We start from the raw sequence: 22805 nt of genomic DNA, 5'->3' as shown, positions 1-22805 counted from the left end.
AAAACAGTAAACAAGTTATTCTTTAAAAAGAAAAATTTAACGTTTATTTTTGAGAGAGAGAGAGAGACAGAACACAAGCATGGGAGAGGCCGAGAGAGAGGGAGACACAGAATCTGAAGCAGGTTCCAGAATCTGAAGCTGTGCTGACAGCTCAGAGCCTGACACGGGGCTCGAACCCACAAACCGTGAGATCATGTCCTGAGTTGAAGTCAGGTGCTTAACCGACTGAGCCACTCACACACCCCTAAACAAGTTATTCTTGAAACTTAATGGTAAGCATTCAGAAAGAGAAGCAAGACCCCCAAAGATCCCTGGGGAACAGGAAGTGCTGGTCAGACAGGCTTTAGGACCTGCCAGTGAATGAGGTCCATACAGGGAGAGAGGAGGTATGGTGCCCATTCATCCTTCACCCAAATATTCTTTGTGGTCCCAGGTGGCAGGCACTACTATGGGCAAGGTCCAGGAGGTACAATGGTGGACAGCGTGCACAAACCCCCTGCCTACATGGACTTTATGGTCCAGGAGGGCTTGGGGAGACACAGACAAGACTCAGGTGATAAAATGGTTAATCACCAACAGTCTGTTAACCCACAGATAGAATGTAAGTGATTCTGTAAATAAAAGCAATAGTGAGATGAACTACATCTCTCCCCAGAGATAAGCCTAAGGCATAATTCGTAGTTAAAATTTGACCAAGTTCAACTTGTTTTGCTTCATGCTGATCTCTGGCTAATTTTCAGTTTACAGATGAAGTATGCGAGGCCGACAGGGTTTGGAAATGGCTTGTGTCTGAGGAGACTGGGTATGGGGCAGCTGCTGAGGGAAGGACTTTTATTTATTTATTTTTCAAATATATATATATATATAAATATATATATATATTTAATTAAATATATTTTTATAAATATATATTTAATATATATTTATATATATTATATATTATATATTATATATTATATATTATATATTATATATTATATATTATATATTATATATTATATATTATATATTATATATATAATATATATTATATATTAATATATAAATATATATATAATTAAATATATATATTTAATTAAATATATATATATATATATTTAAGTTTATATATTTTGAGAGAGAGAGCACAAGCAGGGGAGGGGCAGAGGGAAGGAGAGACAGAATCCCAAGCAGGCTCTGTGCCATCAGCACAGAGCCCAATGTGGGGCTTGAACTCACAAACTGTGAGATCATGAGCTCTGAGCCAAGATCAAGAGTTAGAAGCTCAACTGACTGAGCCACCCAGGTGCCTCCCCCCCCCCCCCCACCTCAGCGAAGGAAAGGCGAGTCTTAGGAAGTTTCCTGTGCAGGGTGTCTGTTAACCCTCACCACCTTCCCACCAAACCTTCACTACCTCCTCCATTCCTCCTGAGTGTTTTTGGTGTCAGGAGATTTGAATACGGGCCAACACCAGCCTCAGGTGAGTGTCGGGTAAGAGCAGGACTCAGTGAGACTCAGTCCTGTTTGTGTCACAGAGCGGGTACCACATTTGGAAGGAGAGAGTATAGTAGGTGGAGTACTGTATGTGTGTCGTTTGTTGCCTTTCTGCGAAGTTGAACTTCTGTAAACCCATTTCAGTTGAAATATTTCATTACATCAACAGCTAAGTTTGGAGGTGGACATTTTTCTATACAATTCTGTTGTGAACCATTAGAACTTCCTGTTTGATCTGACCCTGAACTTGAGGATGTTAATTTCCTGAATTGTGAGTGAGCTCTTTCCTAGTGTTGCAGTCAGAGTCAGATTAAAAGAATCCCCCAACCTGATAGGTGGCCACTTGTGGGGCAGCAAAGTCCCAGTCTGGCTCCCAGCTTTACAGATGCAGCGGCTTGATTCCCATCGGGGCCACCTGGGCGTTACCAGGCTCTTAGGCACTGAGTGTCAATTGTATTTCCAAGTTTCAATATTGGTGGAAGGAAGAATAGGGGAAACCTTACTGGCAATCCTTGGATAAACTTAAAAATTATTTTATTTTATTTTATTTTATTTTATTTTATTTTATTTCATTTCATTTCATTTCATTTCATTTTATATATTTTTAGAGAGAGAGTGAGTGCAAGGGGGGGTAAGGGGTGAGGGGGAGAGAGAAAGAGAGAGAGAGAGAGAGAGAGAGAGAGAGAGAATCCCAAAAATCCCAGCGTGGAGTCTGGTGCAGGACTCGATCCCACAACCCTGGGATCATGACCTGAGCCAAAATCAAGAGTTGGACGGTTAACTGACTGAGCCACCCAGGTGCCCAAGCTTGAAATATTTTATTTCAATTTCTAGATTGTTAAATAGGATAAAGATTACAACAGGAAAAGAAAAGGGAAATCAGACCACACGCTACCATTCGCTGTGAATAATAAAATGTTGTGGGATGTGTTTCCTGTTGTCCTAAAATTAAAACTAAGGACTAACAGTACTTACCACCTCTTACATTCCAAATTCAAGACGTCACCAGGAATTAACCAGGGACTATTTCCTCAGGATTTATTGACAGTCAACAAATGTGAACTGGCCCTGCCACCAACAGCCCCCTCCCCCATTTCCTAACTAAGAAGAGGCTTGAGGGTCCTAAGCTTTGTGGAAATGCAGTTAGTATTCATGTGGGGAGGCTGTTCTCTCCCCCTGCTGGGGAGGAGGGATATATGGCTTTTGTATCCACCCAGGGTAACCTCCCTTCCAATTATCTCCGAGATTAGGGACTTTACGTCTGCAGAATCCCTTTTGCCACATAATGTGACGTAATCACAGAGGTGACACCCCGTTGTGTTCTCAGGTTCCACTGATACTCAAGGGGAGAGTATTATACAAGGATGTGACACCAGGGAGCTGGAGTCTTAGGGGGCATCCTAGAATTCTGCCTTAGAAGGGGTTCCTCTCATCCCACGGCCAAGCATGGGCCTGAGACAAATCGCTCAGAAAGACTGGAGTTCAGCAAGACGGGGAGCACATTACCCCACGTTACCCTCAGGCCACCAGGAACTGAGTGGGGTAAAGTCATACCAAGCATTTGAGGAGCATGGCACAGAATGTCTTTCCTGCTGAGGTTTGAACACGGATTTGGAAGACTGGTGCCTGCTCCCAGGCTGGAAATTTCACGGGAGTGTAAGGAAGGGGACCTTTTAGTTTCCGGGGCTCTACCTGAAGGAACACAAATTATCTGAGAGGCAGACCCAATAAGCTGCTTTCCAGGGGGCCAATAAGCCAGGCAAATGACATTGAGGTGGAAGGTTTTAAGTTTTTAAGAAAAAAAAAAAATTTTTATTGTGAAATATACATGATATAAAATTTATCATTTTAATAATGTTAAATGTATAACTTAGGGGCATTGTTACATTCACAACAACCATCACCACTTATCTATCTCCAGGACTTTTTCATCTTCCCAAGCCGAAACTTTATCTCCATTAAACACTAACTCCCTATTCTGCCTTCCTCCACCCTCTGGCAACCACTGTTCTTTCTGTCTATGAATTTGCCTACTTCATATATATGGAGTCATACGCTGTCTGTCTTTCTCATCTGGCTTCTTTCACTTAGCATAATGTTTTCAAGTTCATTCACGTTATAACATATATATTAGAATTTCCTTCCTTCTTAAGGCTGAATAATATTTCACTGAATGGATATACCACATTTTGTTTACTCTTTCATCTGTCAACAGACACTTGACTTGCTGCTACCTTTTGGCTATTGGGAACAAGGCTGTAGTGAACATGGGTGCACAAGTATCTATTCAAGTATCTGCTTTCGGTGGTTTTGTATATTCACCCAGAAGTGAAATTGCTGAATCATACTGTGATTCTGTGCTTGAATTTTTGAGGAACCGCCATACTGCTTTCCACAACAGTTGCATCATTGTACATTCCCACCAGCAGTGCATGTAGGAGAGTTCCAATATTTCCTATCTGTTGTTGCTGTTAGTTTTAATAATTAGAACTGAACCTGAAAAACAAACATAGACTGGTTTAATAACCAAAACTGTTAGAGAAGTTATTAAATCTGGCCAATCTGATCCCTGATGTACTGCTAGTCTGTGGGAAATGGCAATTTCACGGAGAACAGCTGGGGGCAGATACTGGCAGCAATAAAACTGATTCATGCTTGTGCCCCAACAAGTTGAGACTCTTGAATAAGCTAGTTACAGGAACAGATAAATAGGTAAAAGAGAATTTTTCCCCCTTGGCTTTTTCTTAAAATGCTTGCTAACTTTGCTAATGATTCACATAAGAATATAGCAGGCTAAACATATGTATTGCCTTCATCACTTCACCTCCCATTCATTTCTTTTTTTCTTTAATGTTTATTTATTTTTGAGAGAGAGACAGAGCAGGGAAGGGGCAAGAGAGGGGGGACAGAGCATCCCTAGCAGGCTCCACGCTGACAGCAGAGAGCTCGATGTGGGGCTTGAACTCACAAACCATGAGATTGTGACCTGAGCCAAAGTTGGATGTTTAACTGACCGAGCCACCCAGGCGCCCCCCCCCCCCCCCACCATTTATTTCTTAAACCCTTATCATCTGGGTTCTAGTCTCACAACTGTTCTGAAGCTGTGTTCTCTTAGGTCCCAACCTGATTTTCAGTCTCTGACAGCTGGGATCATCCATTAAATCTAAGTATTTTTCCCCAAGTTGAATCTTTCAAGCAGAGCAAAGATACTCTTTGCTCCTTGGGCAAAGACATTCATCAGCCTGACCTCACGTATTACTTCTATGATGATGACCTGAAAAATCGCCACCTCTGGGCATTATTCATTCCATTGAACAAGCTGAATGTCTCCTCTGGTTTCCATTGGGAACCTTGTTTTAAACTGTGTGCCAGGCATCTCATTCATGAAATTCATTCGTCCATCCATCACCCTCTCTGGTTGTGAAAGGCCAGCCTCTCTCCTTAGATTTCTTGAGCTGGGAGGAGTATAGACACACACACAGTTAAATCATTCTGCATGATATGGAAGCAGGGGTACTCCACTGGCATTTCAGGAAGGAGATTGGGATCCTAAAGGAGGAAATGGAAGGGTCAAGAGAGGCGGGAAGCAGGGAGGGCTAGCTAACAACATGACAGAAGACCACGGTCTATGGAGAGGCACATAAAACATTCCCTTTGTGGGAATGCGGGACTTCAGAAGAACGATGTCTGACAGTAAAGTTGAAGAGTTTGCAAATTATGTGGCATTCCTGTGCAACTCCTGAACTTCCTAACACTCTTTGGGCTCTTTGGGGGAATGAAAATGGTCATTGCCCAGGATTTTCCGGAAAGCAAGGAGAAGTAAAATAGAGCTGGGTATAATCATTTGGAGTCAGAGGACAGCAGATAAATCAACTGCAGTGTGGGTAAGAAAGCAAATCCCCGTGCCCTTAGGTATGTTAGGCAAATATGTGTTCTAAGCTCTGCCATCATCACTACCTAAGTCATTGACTTTGATATTAAGTAAAAGAGTGACCTTAAGAAGTAGGAAGCCATGGAGATTCTTGGATTATATAATATTCATAAATAGGACATCAACCTGTGGCATGAGGTTCCTGTGCTTCATAGATGTGAGAACACTCACAGGGCCAGCTGCATCTGTTTACTGCCATGAAGGGTTCGGCCCTCACCTTTTGGCTTCCTTCTTGGGCTCTAAGCTTCTTTCTTAAGCTCTTTAAGAGGCCTGGTGACCCTCTCATATCTCAGGGGTATAGTAATAATCATGCTGCATATCTTTATATCATTTCACAGTTTACAGAACTCATTCACACACATTTTACTCTCATAATAGTCTTTAGAAAGTATTATTCTTCCCATTTTACAGGTGAGGAAACTGAGGTTCAAAAAGGGTTCCATGATTCGCTCAAACTCACGCATGTAGTAAGTGTCTGAGTGAGTGAGAATTCTGTCTGTTGCGCTCCCCTTACCCCTGGAGCTGCCTTCCGAACATGAGTTCTTCTGACTGATTCAAGCACCTCTCTCTATAAAGTTGGCTAAGGGATTTGTGCTTCTGTTGCTGACTATTTTCAAGGTTTCAAATTAGTATTGGGGAAAAGTATGACCTTTATGAGAGTTTAGGGAATAGTTACAAACATTCAAAATGTGGAAATCTCACCTTAAGTATTCATCTGAGTGGAGTCAGCTGAGGAGGTACTAAGAGGGACAAGAAAAACCAGAAGATGCATATCCCAGCTACAGAAAGGTTGAGAACTGCGTACAAATCCACCAAGAGTTTGATGGAAATATTCGAGCATTTTCCTTAAGGATTTCATAAAGAATTGCTAAATGCTAAATACAAAGCACTGTTTTATACTTATGAGAAGATTCTTTGCTTCCATGTTTCAGGCAAATCTAAAGCAGAGCAATTCTCTGAGTCAAGCTCACCTATGTAAAGTGTCAGGTCTTTCCAGGGCAGACTGAAGCCCTGCATCGAAGCAAAAGCCTAGAAACTGTAAAGGGATAAGGCTACAGGATCCATGCTACACAGGCTTCATCGTCTTGCCCATCTTCACGTCTTCGTTTGGTTTTACTCAGAAGCCCTTAACCAGACTGGTGGGGGGACAAAAAGGGAGTGTGGGCCATGCAGGTGATAGGGAGAGCTGGCCAGGGCACAGAGTTTGCTTCAGTCTCTGTCTCTCTCAGGAAGGGCAGACGAACCCTTAGGAACTATGCGTTCTGGTGGGAGAAAAATTATTCTCAATGGGGGTATTTAAATATGCACATTTCCAACCAACTATTTGAGGATCACAGGGCCAGTTGACATATCCAGTAATTCTTCCCTCTCCCTCAGCCATGGTTTCGGTCACCCACAGTCAAGGTCCAAAGCAGATGACCCTTCTTCTGATGGATGGTCAGAAAGTCACCAGGAGCCTTGTGGTATGTCATTCGCCTTGCTTCATCTCATCATGTAGGCATTTGATCATCTCACGTCATCACAAGAAGAGCGAGTACAGCGCGATATGATACATAACTTTTTTATTATAGTATATCATCATCGTTCTACTTCATTATTCGTGTTGTTAGTCACTTACTGTGCCTAATTTAGAAGTTAAGCCTTATCATAGTTGTGTATATATGGGAAAAAATGTAGTGTATGTGGAGTTTGGTACCATCTCTGATTTCAGGCACCCAATGGGGGGCTTGGAACGTGTTCCCATGGATAAGGGCACAACTATACCAACAAGTCCCTAATAGGCTTGAGTTTTGTCTTTCATCAGCTCATTTCCCAAGTTTAGGAAGAAGAGCAAAATTAGGTCATTTAATTTTCATTGACTTTCCCTTCCCCTTCCTCTCCTGGGAAGAGGAACAGACCCGGTAGATTCATAAATTGAATAGTTTAAGCAATTAAAATCTGACTCGCGCTAACTAGGATATACTAGTAAGGAAGGAGTCATCTAATTTAATAAGTGGGAAGACATGATCAAGAATAAGCCATTCTAACTTCCACTCTGTCAAAAAAAAAGTTGTGTTAAGAAATTCCAAATGTTTGAAACATTTCTAAGAAGGCCAAATAATTTTTTATTTTATCAGTGTATTTACTACAAGGTATCTTTAAGTTGTAAGGGCCTTTGGTGCATTAAGAATGTCCAGTTGTTGGCACAAAAACAGACACTCAGATCAATGGAACAGAATAGAGAACCCAGAAATAGACCCACAAATGTATGACCAACTAATCTTTGACAAAGCAGGAAAGAATATCCAATGGAATAAAGACAGTCTCTTCAACAAGTGGTGCTGGGAAAACTGGACAGCGACATGCAGAAAAATGAACCTGGACCACTTTCTTACACCAGACACAAAAAATAAACTCAAAATGGATTAAAAACCTAAATGTAAGACAGGAAGCCATCAAAATCCTTGAGGAGAAAGCAGGCAAAAACCTCTTTGACCTTGGCTGCAGCAACTCCTTACTCAACATGTCTCCAGAGGCAAGGGAAACAAAAGCAAAAATGAAATACTGGGACCTCATCAACATAAAAAGCTTCTGCACAGCGAAGGAAACAATCAGCAAAACTAAAAGGCAACTGACGGAATGGGAGAAGATATTTGCAAATGACATATCAGATAAAGGGTTGGTATCCAAAATCTATAAGGAACTTATCAAACTCAACACCCAAAAAACAAATAATCCAGTGAAGAAATGGGCAAAAGACATGAATAAACATTTCTCCAAAGAAGACATCCAGGTGGCCAACCGACACATGAAAAAATGCTCCACATCACTCATCATCAGGGAAATACAAATCAAAACCACAATGAGATACCACTTTATACCTGTCAGAATGGCTCACATTAACAACTCAGTCAACAACAGAGGTTGGCGAGGATGCAGAGAAAGAGGATCTCTTTTGCACTGCTGGTGGGAATGCAAGCTGGTGCAGCCACTCTGGAAAACAGTATGGAGGTTCCTCAAAAAATTAAAAAATAGACCCACCCTACGACCCAGCAATCGCACTACTAGGTATTTATCCAAGGGATACAGGTGTGCTGTTTTTGAAGGGACACATACACCCCAATGTTTATAGCAGCACTATCAACAATAGCCAAAGTATGGAAAGCGCCCAATGTCCATCGATGGATGAATGGATAAAGAAGATGTGATATATATATATATATATATATATATATATATATACACACACACAATGTAGTATTACTTGGCAATCAAAAAGAATGAAATCTTGCCATTTGCAACTACGTGGATGGAACTAGAGGGTATCATACTAAGCGAAATCAGTCAGAGAAAGACAAATATCATATGACTTCACTCATATGAGGACTTAAAAAATTTTTTTTTAATGTTTATTTATTTTTGAGAGAGAGAGACAGAGCGTGAGTGGGGGAGGGGCAGAGAGACGGAGATACAGAATCCGAAGCAGGCTCCAGGCTCTGAGCTGTCAGCACAGAGCCTAATGCAGGGCTTGAACTCACAAACCATGAGATCATGACCTGAGCTGAAGCCGGACGCTCAACCGACTGAGCCATCCAGGCGCCCCAAGGAGGACTTTAAGACACAGAACAGATGAATACAAGGGAAGGGAAGCAAAAATAATATAAAAACAGGGAGGGGGACAAAACATAAGAGACTCTAAAATATGGAGAACAAACGGAGGGTTGCTGGAGGGTTTGTGGGAGGGGGGATGGGCTAGATGGGTAAGGGGCGTTAAGGAATCTACTCCTGAAATCATTGTTGCACTATATGCTAACTATCTTGGATGTAAATTAAAAAAAATAAATTAAATTTAAAAAAAAGACTTCAAATATTCTGCACTTAAAGCCATATTTCTCAACTTTAATATGCATACAAATCACCTGAGAATCTTGTTAAAATAAGGTCCTGATGCATTCTGGAGTAAGGCTTGAGATCCCGCATTTCTAATAAGCTCCTAAGGCATGCCAATGATGCTGTCATAAAGACCACACTTTGAAGAGCAAAGTCTCATAAGGTCCAAGTTTTGGGTGAGGAGGAAGTCCCCTGGTGATTCATATGCATGAGAATCTTTGCCCAAGGTCAAGGGACATTAAAAGAATATCCTTACAAAACACTAGCTACATTTACTCAAGGAATGTTAATGACATGGTCAAGATTTTTTTTTCAATTTCATGTATCTCTAAGCAACTAGACTGTTTTTGGGGCACCTGGGTGGCTCAGTCCGTTGAGCATCTGACTTGACTTAGGTCATGATCTCCCGGTTCTTGAGTTCAAGCCCCACTTCAGGCTCTGTGCTGACAGCTCAGAGCCTGGAGCCTGCTTTGGACTCTCTCTCTCTCCCCCTCCCTCCCTCCCTCCCTCCCTCTCCCTCTCGCTCTGTGCCCCTCCCCCACTCATGTTCTGTCTCTCAAAAATAAATGTTAAAAAAAAAAGCCTATGTTGCACACAGGAATGCTTCTTTTGCTTAAGATGAGCTACTTCCGTACCTCTGGCCCTATAGCGGTTTTCATGCCTCTGTCTCAGAATGTTTTTCCAACACGAATTCATTAAGTAGATGATGGAGAAACTGAGGCTCCGAGAGAACCAGAAGAAGGACATGGCTCCTGATCCCCAGCCTGTAGCTTTCTTCAAAAAACGAGAAAAACCTTTGCCAATTCAGGGACACTGCCTGACAGGTAGAGTTGCTATAAAAGCAGTGCATTATTATTATTAAAAATTTTTTAATGTGTATTTATATTTGAGAGAGAGAGAAAGAGAGAGCGAGAGAGAGCACAAGCAGGGGAGGGGCAGACAGAGAGGGAGACACAGAATCTGAAGCGGGCTCCGGGCTCTGAGCTGTCAGCACAGAGCCCTATGCAGGGCTCAACCCCACGAACCATGAGATTATGACCTGAGCTGAAATCAAGAGTTGGACTCTCAACCAACTGAGCCACCCAGGCGTCCCTAAAAGCAGTGTATTATTAAAACAAGGCTATAAGATGACAGGCCATGATTTTTGGCAAAGTAGATTTCAAATAATTAATTGAAAAAAAACCCATAGGGGCACTTGGGTGGCTCAGTCGGTTAAATGTTCGACTCTTGGTTTCAGCTCGGGGCATGATCTCATGGTTCATGAGTTCAAGCCCCGCATGGGGATCTGTGCTGACAGATGGAGCCTGCTTGGGATTCTCTCTCTCTCTCTCTCTCTCTCCCTCTCTCTCTGCCCCTCCCGTGGTTGCTCTCTCTTTCTCTCAAAAATACACAAATAAACATTTAAAGAAAAGAAAAGAAAAAAGCCATACACATTGGCTTGCAGAGGGAAAAGCATATTTAAATGTATTTTAAAAACGTATAGCTTTTGTCTTCTTGCCCAGTGAAGAGATACCTGCAGGATGGCATCGACTGGATATGTTTAAATAAGGGAAAAAGTATCTAGTAACTGAAACAGGAGGACCGGCGTGTGCCAGCGCAGTGTGACATTTCAGCAGCAGCCTGTGGTGACCACCCTCCTCAGGGCTATCAGGGGATAGCCCTGATCGCTATCCCCTGACGCACTGTTTGCCATCTCCACCGCCTTCCATTTCACCCGCGCTTGCCGTCCAAGAACAGCCAAAACTGTCCTCCGGGGACAGAGCCTTCTTGGCAGCCGTCTCAGGATGGTGAAGTGATGACCCGGTTCTCCCCCCAGTCAGAGCCGATGAGGAGAGGGGTTGAGGTGGGAGGGCCCGAGGTCCCCCCCCCCACAGCTGCTGGATCAGCCCCTGGCTTTCAGAGGGGGGCGGGGGGAGGGGCGGGCAGCGCCCCAGTCCGCTCCCCAGGCTTGGATGACCTGGCAGGTGCTCACACTTTCCTTAGGGGAGACTCACAAGGAAGACTCCTGACCCTGCTCACGTGCAGATTCCGAAATCACTGACTCATTATGAGCCCCCTGAATTATACTTTTTCAGTTTTCACGAACGCCCCAGGACCAAGAAGGTTGACATAAAAGAACTTGGGGATCTCGCAGTTGTAAGAATGACTCAATTCCTTTGTGATTACTAGGCAGTTGAGTTGGAACAAAGCCTAGTCGGTGAGAAGTTACTGACCTGTGAATACTCCTCCCAGTGGGTCCTGCTCATTCGCTCAGTGGCTCACCAGGCTCAGCCGGCCTCTCCAGGGCGACATTCCTCTCCATCTGACCCCCAGATCCCCTCCTCCCTCAAATCTCTCCCTTCTGCAGCCTGGATACTTTCTGTGCTGCCCCTGCCCACCCCCGCCCCCCACCTGCCCCGCTTGTAGGAATGACTCACGTTCTGGCCTGTCAAAGACCTCGTTGGTCCTTGAAGCTCATCTTAAATGCCGCCTCCTTCATGGCAATTTCCTGAGTGTCCCCCAAACAACTACCTCTCCTTTCTTCCTCTGTCTCTTTTTACAGGGCTTGGAATGTTCTGCCTGGTGGCGTGGCTGTTTCTGTGCACCCCACGGATCTCATCTCTCTGTAGCCAAGGCCGTGCATTCGCTCCCCCGTGGCACCTGGCACATGGAATTAACTCGCCATTTCTAAAATGAAACTGACTTGCAGTACATGGAAACCAGACGGAAGGAGGTAAGGAAGAGACTAGGGGGTCAAAAGGGAGGGCAGAAGGCTGGTGGGCAAATGCAAGGTGGAATGCAAGGTGGGCAAATGGAAGGTGATTGCTGACAGTGCAGTCAGCCAGTGTGATGGCAACCAGGAGGAAAGGACACAGTGGATGAGTCTAGAGAGTCGAGTCGATTCTGAGCCACTGATGTATCTCGCCCCTTACAGGGGCCCACAGGAACCCGTGCATGGGCAGAGCATCAGCATCTCAGAGCACGAGATCCGCAGAGTGTGGTATCACCAGCGGGTCACTGCAAGCAAAGCGCACGGTCAGTGTTCTTGGACCAGCGAGCCCCAACAGCACAGGAGCGGGTGGGGGAGAGGCCGCGGTGTCCAGAGCAATCACAACTGAGGGACACGGTTCCAGGTCCGGAGGAGGAGTCCCTGCTGAGCTTGACCAGTGTTAGGGGGCCGGGCGCAGATCCAAGGAGAACGCCGGGCTCCAGGAGACAGTCCCCTCTGGAGTCCCATGTCCTCCAGCTCAAACAAGATGAACCTCTCACCGATTTTTAAGGATTTCCAGAAAAGGAGATGGTATTCCTTTCTTCCACAGGGAAGGTTGCCTTCTTGGGTTAGTTAAGGGTGCGCCTGTGAACTACTGAGACTGCCTGCACACTGTTTTGTGAGGCCCTGGTTCAAGGTCATTGCACAGGACTGCCGTCCAGCCCTAAATTCTCCAGGTTGAACAGAGGAGAGGACACCCCTAGGCGTGGTGGCCACTGAGTGGATGGAATATGTGTAGAAATTACCTCGTGCTTTCTGGACTCCGAAACCAGCCCAGTGACCAGGGTAGTGGGGCCGAGGCATGGGGTGGGGTGCGGGGGAATGAGAGGCCGTTTATCTGAATCAGGGTGTGGTCACACAGCTCAGAGAAGAGGCAGAAAGCTGGGAGCTGCTCCTACCATAGGGCCTTGGAGTGATGGCACTCCACAAATACCTCCAGCCTGTGCTCAGTGACAGTCCAAACCTGACACAGGGCCGTTCTTTTACAAAGGTATGCAGCCCAGGTATCCCTCAGAACTAAAGCCTGAGGGATGGCCTCAATCAGAGAGCTGGGCTAGCTGCCGTAGAGATCTCTATGATCCCCAGGATGCAACCAAGGGAGGAAGCAAGGGCCTTTGCTTTTATTTCGGTGCTGGGGCAATTTTTCCCTTTAATTCTCAATTGGTCTGATTTCTGGTCAGCTGCTAGCAGGAGGCAGGTCTCTGCCTGGGCCCACAGCTCCTCAGAAATCCTAGTGTGCCTGTCACCAGAGAGGCCCAGTCCAGACAGTTGTCCCGTGGGATGTTCAGGGTACCCCGCATGGAACCCAGTTGTTCAAGCAAACAAACTCACAAGTTGCAGGCAGGTTGCCCTCCAAGTTTAAACATACTGTGTCCTGCCTAATGTTTTTGGGAGGCTGGGGAGGTGGGGAGGGGTGCCATTCAGACTAGAAAATTCTGCCTCAAAGAAACCTGTTACAGTAAATTTGAAGTGGACTCAGGGTCAATATTTCAGAAAAGGAGTCAAGAGACTTTAAGGGGACTCTTTATTTTTTAAAGTTTATTTATTTTTAGAGAGAGTTCATGTGGGGAAGGGGCAGAGAGAGAGGGAGAGAGAGAGAATCCCAAGCAGGCTTCCCACCGGTAGCACAGAACCCGATGTGGGGCTTGAACTCACAAACTGTAAGATCATGATCTGAGCTGAAACCAAGAGTTGGATGCTGAACCAACTGAGCCACCCGGGTGCCCCTGAGGGGACTCTTTAAGGCCAGATATCGTTGTGGACTGATTTGGGTTTTCCCAAATTCACGTGTGAAGCCCTAACCCCTGGTACCTCAGAATGTGCCCAAATTTGGAGACCACTGTTAACAGAGTAACTAAGTTAAAATGAGCTCATTAAGGTGGCCCCTAATCCAGTGTGGCTGCTATCTTTATTAGAAGAGATCGGGAGGGGCGCCTGGGTGGCTCAGTCAGTTAAGCATCCGACTTCGGCTCAGGTCATGATCTCACACTCTGTGAGTTCAAGCCCCACGTCAGGCTCTGTGCTGACAGCTCAGAGCCTGGAGCCTGCTTCAGATTCTGTGTCTCCCTCTCTCTGACCCTCCCCTGTTCACGCTCTGTCTTTCTCTGTCTCAAAAATAAATAAACATTAAAAAAAATTAAAAAAAAAAAAGAAGAAGAGATCGGGATCCAGACAAGGGGGAAGGCCCTGTGGAGATACGAAGAGAAGGTGGCCGAGGAAAGAGGCCTCAGAAGGAACCAGCCCCGTCCGCACCTTGATCTCAGACTTCAGTCTCCACAATGCTGAGAAGTGAATTTTTGTTATTTAAGCGTCCCAGGCTGTGGGATCTTGTTGTGGCATTCCAAGCAGACTCATACAGGGCCTGGGAGAGAGGGAGGGCAAGGGTTGCAGTGCTCTGGAATGACAGTTTAGGTGGAGGGTTCCAGATTAGGGAGACTCAGAAAGGTGGGGGATTAAGGACAATAGTAAGTAAGGCTGGATTAAGGTAAAAGTAGCCAGCTGGTCTAACTCTGCTCCCTTTACTTCTCTTCCACATACCCTTCTCAGCTTGCTTCTTGCAGCTGGAGGTCTTATCATGTCTCTCAGGAATATATACCATTTATTAGGAGGCCCCTGAAAGTGGAAAAATACCTTGTCCCTCCCACCTCCATGCCAGTAATCTCTACTGGTGGGACTTCATAATGGTGGTGGAGAATGCAGAGTGAACACCTTTCTCAAGTGGCTCTCAGATTGTATCACTTGGGGAACAGCCTGCTATTTCTACTCTCTTTAAGTTTACTTATTTTATTTTGAGAGAGAGAGAGAAAGAAAGAGAGAGCATGAGCAGGTTGGGCAGAGAGAGAGAGAGAGAGAGAGAGAGAATCCCAAGCAGGCTCTGTACTGCCCAACGTGGGGCTCAAACCCACGAACTGTGAGATCATGACCTGAGAGGAAACAATGATGCGGACGCTGAACCAACTGAGCCACCCATGTGCCTCTATTTCTACTCTTAATTAAGTCTGCCTAATGGAAGAAGTAAAAGATTTAAAGAAAAAAAGTGATTATGGACTGTGGGACGTCGCAGTGAGTTTTCAAATGGAACAAAATCCCCTATGCAGAGTTCCCATGTAGAGTCCTGGCTCCTCTTTAGTCTCAGATCTTGATTCCTCTCTTTTTTATTTTTAGTACTTGAAAACAAAATCAGCAGCCTCACACAATTAAGAGTTGGACCAACATTGGAAGTTCTGCCATCGAGTGGGCCCACAGAGCCCCAGAGGTGAGTTATTTCATTAGTTCGTGTCTTGATTTCTCCATGTGCAAACCTGTGGGCCATGCTTCCCACTGCCTCCTTGCTCAAAATGCAGTCAGGGACATTCAAGCTAAAATAAATTCAGGTTCCCAGTAAGTATAAAGTAAATATCTACCTCCAACATACTTTTTTAAAATTATTTTTTAAAGTTTATTTATTTATTTGAGAGAGAGAGAGAGAGAGCACATGGGTGGGGCAGAGAGAGAGAGTCCCAAGCAGGCTCTACACTGCCAATGCCGAGCTCAGTATGTGGCTCGAACTCATGAACTGTGAGATCATGACCTGTGCCAAAGCTGGACGTCTAACGGGCTGAACCACCAGCCGCCCCCAACATACTTCTTACTAGAAGTGGGAAAGATAGTGAGCCAAAGCTTAAGTTCCCCCTTTTAGCTTTTGAGTTTGAAAAGGACTACTTTCTTTTTATGAAAAACAAAAACAATAACAACCCCCCCCCTGCAAAACAACAAAACAAAACAAAACCCCAACCACTCATTTTGCTCATTAAACTGCTACAATTTCCTTTTAATAACAGGCCTGGAATAGGTAGAAATTCCCTAAACCCATTGAAAAGATGGCTCTCCTCGCACTATAATTTTGATGATTACAGCTAACAGCAGCTCACTTAATTGGCTTCATTTGGGAGGACTGAAACTTATCTCTTGGAGTGTCTACCTTATAATAGTCGCTGTTTTGATAGAATCTCTTCAACATCCGTTAAACATCCCTTTTTCTTCCTAACCATTGTCCACTGGATGTAGGGTCATCATAATATTACCGTTGCATTAGGAGGTGTAATCCAGTCCTGTCACCAATGAGCCACTGTGGTTTTTTTCCCCTTAGGGCTAAATGATCATGTTCTTAGGGATCGTGTGTCTACTTGGTGCCACTGCCTGTTTTCGCCAGTCTATCTATTTTGAGTCTCTGCCCCTTGCCGTGGGCTGTGAGAGCAGACGCCGAGCTTGTTAGACTATGTCTACAACTAGATACAATTGGCTGTGAACTTCAGGTGTCAGGGGCTCTTTGGCGAACAGCGGTACAGTAGACATTCATGAATACCACCCCAGCTTGCATTACTGCCTTTCCAACAGCCCCTGATTTCTGCTGGAGGATCCACATGTTTCTACCTGGGGCTCCGAGGTTGGAGCCCTTGAGCATAGCTAAGCCAGTCAGCATGTTGCATTCCCCTAGGCATGTGATTGGTCCAGAGGTGATATATGGACCCAAGAAGGTCCAATCAGAGTGTTCTCAGCATCTCTAGCTTATGATGCCTTGATAAAGGCATACCTGCTCTCTCTTGGACATGGAACAGAGCATATGGCCTGCATCTGTCCACAGTTATCTTGTCACCATTAGTGAGCTAGCTTTAGGATGAGGTTGATCCCAATGAAGGCAGAATGGAGAGAAGGATTGAAACAGTTCTTTGGTGCCACCTTCTTTTTTAATGTTTATTTATTTTTGAGAGACAGAGACAAAATGTGAGTGGGTTAGGGGCAGAGAGAGAGGGAGACACAGAATCCGAAGCCCAACGTGGGACTTGAACTCATGAACTGCAAGATCGTGACCTGAACTGAAGTTGGAGGCTTAACCGACTGAGCCACCCAGGTGCCCTGTTTGATGACATCTCGTAAGCACTGGATTAACCATTGCCTAAAGGTCCCTTGACCTCTGGATCTATCTTTCTTTCTTTCTTTCTTTCTTTCTTTCTTTCTTTCTTTCTTTCTTTCTTTCTTTCTTTCTCTCCTTCTTTCTTTCTTTTCTTCCTTAATGAGGCTTTATATGATAAATCTCCTTATTGTCTAAGCCAGTTTAAGTTAGCTTTAAACATCAAAGAGAGTCCTAACTGACTCATAATGTGAAAGAATTTGGACTTGACTTGGTCTGAAATCTATTTTGGTACTTCAGAAGATACTGTTGATATACTTCCTGGTAATACATGGGTATTTGGGATTTTTTAAATCATACATATGCATTGTATGTACCTTTGTATGTATGATATTTCACTATATAAAAGAAAATAAGTATTACCAGTATACAGCCACTTAGGCAGAATACCCAGTAACATTAATTCAAAAAATATTTATTGAATGTCTATTCTATGCCAGACACATTCTTGGTCCTAGGACATGGCGGGGAAATAAGACAAAAATTCTCACTCAAATAAATAATTTTAAAAACATAGGATATATAGTAATGTTAGGTGATGATATTGCCATAAAAAAAAAACAAAGAAGGTTAAGGGAGAGACAAAAATGTGTTATTATTTTAGGCAGCGTGGTAGGGAAGGCATCTCTGATGAGATGATGTTTGAGCAGAGACCCGAAGGAAGGTGAGGAGGTGAACCTCGCAGGTATTGAGGGATTTGGGAAGAGCTCTCCAGGCAGGGGAAACAGTATGTGCAAAAGTCCTGAGGTAGGAGTGAGCTTGGAGTGCTCTGGAAACAGCATGGAGGCTGGCAGCCTGGAGGGCAAGGGCTGAGGGAGAGGGTGGCAGGACGGCGGCTAGGAACACCGCCTCACAGGCTATGGCAAAGACCAACGAAGTTCAGAGAGAGATGGGATGTTTGGAGGATTTTGAATAGGAGGTGTTAGGATCTAACTTAGCATTCAAAGGATCATTGTTGCTATGTGGAGAATAGTGTGTAGAGAGTCAAGGTAGACCAGGGGAGGTCTTGCATTATTCCAGGTGAGAGAAGCAGTGGCCTGGACTTTGCTGTAGCAGAAGGGGTCGTGAAAGATGGTCAGACCCCAAAAGTAGAGCCTAGAATTTGTCAGGGGACATGGATAGGATGTGGCATGGGAGGCAGTAAGAGGAATCAAGGGCTCTTCCAAGTTTTTCCCTTAGGAACACTTGGAGAAGGAGCAGGTTTGGGGAGAGAATCAAGAGTTCTGTTTGGGGGCACCTGGGTGGCTCAGTCGGTTGAGGGTCTTGATTTCAGCTCAGGTCGTGGTCTCATGGTGGGTGGGATCAAGCCCAGCATCAGGCTCTGCACTGACAGCGTGGAGCCTGCTTGACATTCACTCTCTCCCTCTCTCTCTGCCCTTTGCCCCACTTTAAAAATAAATAGGCAAACATGAAAAAAATAGTTCTGTTTTAGATTTGTTAAATTTGTGATGCCTGATTAGACACTCAAGTGGAGCTCAGGTGGGCAGATGGATGTGCAAATGTGGAATGCGAGAGAAGATAGGGCCGTGTTTAGGTAGACTTTGCTCAGCCTCACCATTGCTTCTCCTATCAGTGACTGGTGGAAAACTCAAAACAAATGAAACGGATGGAAACTTTATGAACACTGGTGGTCTTAACTACAATATCCATGTAGAGGTGCTAAAACTTCCAAGTGAGCTGCCTAAAATGGACCGATCTGCTGTATCTGATCCAGAAATGGTGTTACTGGGGGACGGAACAGAGATGACACGGGAACTCTCTGGAAGCGTTCCTGCGTGGCACTATCCACCACTACCAGACGATTCAGACCGTGCTCAGGTGCTGCTTGCTTCGACGACCTTCTAGATAGCAAAAGCACAGCTCTGGGTGCCAACATGCAGGCTGTTGTATTTTAGTTTTTGCTCCAAAGTCCTTAAGTGCTGTGGGTTCTGACCTTCTGCATCTGATGCCATACCCCTTGCCAAGTGACCAAGGGAGCCCCTAAATGCAGCTGTAGTACTGCACGCAGATAATGACAGTATTGCCTGTGACTGTGACAGCCCCTGCCCTGGGTACTTGGCTACCTCTGACCTTTGACACACCAGCTCTGGGCAGCACACATCATTAAACGTGAAAGCAAACATGGAACCTGCTGGCCCCTGGGCTCAGGCTCTTTTATCCTCAGTGTGGGTCTCTATCAGACACGTTTTTACCCTAGGTCTTGGGCAGGTTCTCTATAAAAGTATCTAGTCCAGATTTCAAAATGAACATCAAACATAAATGTTCTAGAAGTTCAAACAACAAATCCTCACCTAGGGCACCTGGGTGGCTCAGTTGATTAAACCTCCGACTTCGGCTCAGGTCATGATCTCATGGTTTGTGAGTTCAAGCCCCGCGTCAGGCTCTGTGCTGGCAGCTCGGAGCCTGGAGCCCGCTTCGGATTCTGTGTCTTCCTCTCTCTCTGCCCCTCCCCCGCTTGTACTCCATCTCTCTCTCTCTCTCTCTCTCTCTCTCTCTCTCTCTCTCTCTCTCCCTCTCTCTCAAAGATAAATAGTAAAAAAAAGGAGAAGAAGAAGAAGAAGAAAACAGTGGAAGATACTTAAAAAAAAAACAAGACGCTCGCTTAACCTGGCAGAATCTTTTCTCCATTTTCCCAAAGGAGGAGGGCAAAAAGAAGAGGCATGATGGAGCCTTGTGACTCTTCAAATGATCTCAGAGTACTCTTGCTATGGAAGGATGAAAGCCTTCTTGAGGCATCGGAGCCCAAACACTCCCCTGTAGTTTTGCATTCAAATTAACTAATGAGATAAGCCCCCCTGGTTCAGTTTCCTGTCTTTGGTTATAATTGCTGTTGCAGTCTTACTAATCATTTCCTGCAGTTTTTCCTTCTTTTGCTATGGGAAGTATTAATGTCTTTAATTTTCCATTCCTTCTTTGGCCTGGGGAGTCTGTTAAGGGAGGATTTCTTATTCTCTAGTCTGCCTTTCTCAGCCATAAACAATGTTCGTTTTTCTAGAACAGACTTTTCTAGGTTACTTTTTAATTCGAACCTTCACTTTCGTTTTACTTTGTTCTAAAACGAATGAGAAGCTTACAATAGCCAGAGTTGAATCCAAGAATTTGAGGCTCTTTGTGATCTCTTTTCCATCATTTTCTCTCAAGAGTCTTTAACTTGGGTTTCTAGGGGTGTGTCAGTCCCCTGAGATTATGTGCAACCTTTTGTGCTTTTATGAGTAACATTCCCCCCCAAGCCCAGTAAAGATGTCATAATTGTCATCAGGTTTTCAATACATGTTACTAAAATAAACTCAGAAACCTTGAGGGGCCCTACATAATCATTCTGGGGATTATTGCTTTGGGCAAATCTGGTGACCAATCCTTACCTACCTGAGAACAAAAAGAAGATCATCTCAAGACTGTAGGAAAAAGGCTACCTTCCACACAACACTTGAACTGCAAATTTCCTTTTCCCCAACTCTTCCTCCTTCTACAGAGGCAGGAGCTGCTTTCTTAAAATGGTAGATGATGTGCCCAGAGTCTCGGAGCTAAGCAGTTGTAGAGGTAGGACTAGAGTCTACGTCTGGTTCTTGATTCTGTTCACCCTCCACTTTCCATCACCAACAGCAAGGTGACCGCTAACATTCCATAATATTCCACGCTGAAGCAAGTTAATTCCAAGTATCTAAGTAAAAGTAACCTAAGTGGGGAGGCTGGGTGGGCTCAGTCAGTTGGTTAAGCATCCAACTTTGGCTCAGGTCATGATCTCACAGTTTGGGAGTTTGAGTCCCGCATCGGGCTCTCTGTTCTCAGCACTAAACCTGCTTCAGATCCTCTGACCCCCTATCTCTGCCTCTCCCCTGCTTGCATTCTCTCTCTCTCTCTCTCTCTCTCTCTCTCTCTCAAAAATAAAAACATTAAAAACAATAATTTAAAAAAAAGAAATACCTAGGTAATATTTAGTAATTGAAAAGAAACCTTCTGAGCCATGTAAAGGGTCTGTATGTCATAAACTCAGGAAATCATTTCTTGTCTTTCCCAGCCTACAGAGAACATTCCCGTGTGTATCGTGTACTGCAGGCATTACATTGTGAGCTACCTCTTTGTATCCATGCTCCTCATTTCTCCCAGGGTTTTAGGGCCTTTGAAGATGAGGACTTCCTATTGAATGGGTTTCTATCTCAGAGAATTTGGCACACAGGCCTTTTAGTAAGGCAGATGTTTGTGGAAGGATTAGCACTATTTGCACATTCCATTACACTTTTAGGACATTATCTAGCTGTCACCCTTGTGCACCATAATTCGTAAGCTCAAATGCCTTCGAGGGTCAGGCAGGTAATTTAAATTAATGAAGCAAAACAAGTGTAGGGCTATAGGGGCAGTGGAGAAAGTGGACAACTGGGAAATTTATGCTCCATCCCATTTAATGTTTAAGAAAAAGCACTTTGGAGGCCAACCTTCCAGCTATGGCAGCATAAAAAGGTCCAGAGGACCCACTCCCCACAGAACAAGTTGAAAACTGGAAAAAACAAACCAAACCAAACAAAAACCCAGTCATTTTGGGGCCCTGGAAATTGGCCAAAGGCAGATAACAAATTGAGAAGCATTTACTCGTGAAAAATAGCTAGAGCTTCAGGAAGGAATGGCGGGGCCTGTAGCCTTTTTGTCTGTTCTGCTACTATCCCTGCCCTCCTCCCCAATTTTGTCCCCAGCTTTATCAGCAAGGGGTGACCAGAAAAAATAAAACAAAAAACCAAGTTTGCTGCCAAAGGGAGCAAATCAATTTTGGGCAGAGGGCGAAAGGCTGCAGTGTGGACAATAACAGAGGACTTGGCAGGAAACTAATGGGGAAACTTCACTGCACTGCAGGTGTGAGAATGTGCTCCTGGTTGGGGTAAGCAACAGACCAGCCATAAATTTAACAGGAAATCTTGGAATGGGAGAGCCGTAGAAAGACTGAGATGGGCTCTCACACATCCCCGACTTCCTGGGAACCTACGTGCGTGTGCATGAGAGACCCTAGACAGCCCAGCAGAAAGTGAAAACCAAAGCAATTTAGCACTGGCTAAACATCAGACGCCATCCCCAACCCTCACACGCATCTATGTGCGGGATGGAAGCTTCACGGGCCTGTGGTGTTGGAGAAAAACCTCTGCCCAAATTCACTGGCTGACCATTGGGCCACACAGAAACAGGGCAACCCCTAGGAAATAAGGCTAAGAAATAAAAATGATAAGAATAAACCTACACATACACACACACACACACACACACACACACACACATATCAGTAGCTACACAAATGTGGGGAAGAGAGGTTCTGCCATTCAAGTGCAGATTAGTGTCAAATGATAAAATGAAACCCTCAGGAAAAGAAATCAGAACCCAGAGTTACTAAAATATTACCTAACACAAATATTACCTGAAACTTTCAGTTTTCACCAAAAAAAAAAGAAAGAAAGAAAATTATAAGACATGCAAACACATAGCAAAGTGTGACTCATACTCAGAAAAAAAAAAGCAGTGAATAGAAATTGACTCTGAGTGGGACCAGATGTTGAATTTAGCAGATGAAGACTTCAAAACAGCTATTTAAAATAGGTTCGAGAAACTAAAGGAAGCCATATTTTAAAAATTAAAGGGAAATCTGATACTAAACAAATATGGAATCTCAACAGGGAAATAAAAACTATAAAAGGGAACCACACAGAAATACTGGATTACTGAAAAGTACCAATAATCAAAACGAAAAATTCACTAGTGGGCCCAGGAACAGATGTGGGATGGCAGAAGATAGAATCAGTGAACCTGAAGATAAAGCAGTAGAAAGGATATAATCTGCAAAACAGAGAAAA

The 22805-nt window shown here is 44.4% G+C and overlaps 1 long non-coding RNA gene across 1 annotated transcript in view; it reads left to right on the top strand.

Moving 5' to 3' along the window:
• The window catches only part of LOC109501318, a 72541-nt gene that overhangs the window by 5060 nt on the left and 44676 nt on the right, over positions 1–22805 (top strand). The window contains exons 3-5 of the long non-coding RNA XR_002743653.2: positions 11817–11987; positions 12189–12289; positions 15189–15279. This is a non-coding gene — a long non-coding RNA (uncharacterized LOC109501318). The remainder of the gene's footprint in view (positions 1–11816; positions 11988–12188; positions 12290–15188; positions 15280–22805) is intronic.

The sequence above is a fragment of the Felis catus genome, chromosome B4 (assembly GCF_018350175.1).
Source record: "Felis catus isolate Fca126 chromosome B4, F.catus_Fca126_mat1.0, whole genome shotgun sequence".
In the NCBI taxonomy this organism is placed as follows: Eukaryota; Metazoa; Chordata; class Mammalia; order Carnivora; family Felidae; genus Felis; species Felis catus.
Note: the sequence above shows the minus strand (reverse complement) of the source record. Positions and strands in the feature narration are given on the sequence as shown.